The following is a 2500-nucleotide window of genomic DNA, read 5'->3' on the forward strand; positions in this document are numbered from 1 at the left end:
AATTACCATGGGTGTCTATGGACACTTTCATACACATGTGATAATGTCCATAGACACCCATGGTTATTTGATACGATACGTGTGAAACGAGCCTAAGGGCCGTAATTTTGAAACCTTTTGCAAGACTTGGGAAACACTTAATTTAGAGAATAGAATGTCATTAACTTTATTGCCTATACTTATGAAAACTACTGGTAAAATTTGTAGGTAAACCAGTAAACAAGAAAAAGATTAACTAGAAAACTAGGTTGAGTTTTATTTCGAATAATAGTTAACGTTACTTAGGGTTGGTAGAAGGTGTGTGGCCCTAACTACTAAGGGGCGAAGACAAGGTCTGACTACTATAGATAGAAGTATTCAAATGGGTCAAGGGTTTTAACGAGGTGTGATGCAGATAGGTCATCATATTGAGACAGCAGGGCAGTAGATTGGACAAATTTAGGTTTAAGAAGGAAATAGGCAAGAACTGGTTTACCAACAGAGTGGTTAACCAATGGAATAGACTTAGTAGCCATGTAGTGAGGGCTGATATAATTAGTTGTTTTACGAGGTTAGATAACTTTATAGATAGGGATGAAAGGTGATAAGGGACATGGAATTGCCTAGTGTAAGCCTTATGGTCTGTTGCAGTCTCCTCAATCTTATGTTATGTTTTTATGGGGGGTCTTAGTGGTAAAAAGGACACTATAAAAAGGGCCAAGGTTAATACCCCTTAACGTTACTTACGTGAATATGTCTCCGTGTTTTTTTCCAAAGCTGACGTAGCTCAGAAAAAAATGCTGAAATAAATAATAAGGTAAGTGAATTAAAAAAAAAAGAACTAATTGAAGTAAAAATTGAAAAGTAAGAGGATGAACAACAAAAATACCAATAATAGTGCGACCTTAAAAAAAGAAGTGAATGAACAAATAAAGGCAGTGACCGAGAAAATTGGAGGAAATGTAGGAGAGGCAGATTTACGAAAAATCAGGAAAGAATGAAAAGAAAAGGATCAAGAAAGCGAAAAGATAGCTTTTAAAGAAATTGTACAACAACAAATGCAGGAGAATACTAAGACACAATTATTCGAGTAATCAAGGAAAAGAAAATTGGGTTAGAAATACAGTGGATTAAAAAAAGTGCACATTATAATAGCATATGGTCTAAGGGAAAAACAGAATCTAGTTTGGTATTTGAGAGAAAAAGAAATAGCAAGAAAAATTCTGAAAGCAGTACAAGACAAAGAGCAAGAAATAGAAAAGGAAATAGAAGTGCATAGAATGGGACAATACATAAAAGAAAAAAATCGACCTCACAAGATCAAATTAAGGTCACAAATGGTAGCGGAAGAGATATTAGCAAAAGCAGGAAAATTAGCAAATAGTGAACACTATAAAAGTATATGGATAAAAAGAGAAATGAATGATGAGGAAAGAGAAAGAGAGAAGACACTAAAAAGTGAAGCTAAAAGAGAGAGAGAGAGAGAGAGAGAGAGAGAGAGAGAGAGAGAGAGAGAGAGAGAGAGAGAGAGAGAGAGAGAGAGAGAGAGAGAGAGAGAGAAAAGAACGGAGACTGACCAAATGTTGTTCTATTGGGGAGTGTTAGACATGTGGCTGAGAAAATGGTGTATTCAAGACAAAGAAACGAAAAGAACAGAGAATGGAAAGGGAAGGATTGATCCCAGGATTAAGTGAACTAAATCATTACCTCTCAGAAGAAAAAACAGATATAACAGGAATTGTAGAGACAAAATTAAGGAGTCCATTACCTTCAAATAGTGTTGGGCAGGGATTATATAAGTACTGGATTAAAAATAGAGAAGAGAAACAGGATGGAGGAGTCATATTTTTTGATAAGAAAAAGTTAAATGTGATGAAGGTTACAGATGGAGAAAACAGTGTGGAAATGATCATGATAAGAGTTGAAGATAGTGACATGAAAAGTAAAAAGTTTGTAGGGATTTATGTGCCCCCAAAAGCGGTTTCTTAGAAAGAGAACGATTATTCTCAAATGTTAGAAGATACAAGGCATTCATTAAATAAGATGGTGAAAGATGGAAAAAACGTGGTACTTATGAGAGATTTTAGCTGCACAGAAGTCTGTTTGGAAGAGATGACAGTGAAAGGTGGAGAGGATTTATGGGGAAATGTATTACTTGACATGACTAGAGAACATACAATGACACAGTGGGTAAAAGAAAATACCAGATATAGAAAAGATAAAGAACCATCGAGACTAAATTTAATATTTACATCAGAACCTGAAATAGCGGATACAATTGAATACAAGACACCAGTTGAGAAGAGTGGTCACATGCTACTTAATTTTGAACTAAAAGAGGAAATATATATAGAAAGAAATGAGAAATTCAGGAAAGGAAGGCTAGTAAACTTAGGAAATTTGTTCAAAAGGCGAGTTGGGAACAATTCTATAATGAAGAGATACAAGTGGAAGAAAAAAAATGGATGATCTTGATGGAAATCTATAATGAAGGAGTGGATAAATATGTACCAAGACAAAA

The sequence above is a fragment of the Oratosquilla oratoria genome, chromosome 3 (assembly GCF_046742065.1).
Source record: "Oratosquilla oratoria isolate Oo_2021 chromosome 3, ASM4674206v1, whole genome shotgun sequence".
NCBI lineage: Eukaryota > Metazoa > Arthropoda > Malacostraca > Stomatopoda > Squillidae > Oratosquilla > Oratosquilla oratoria.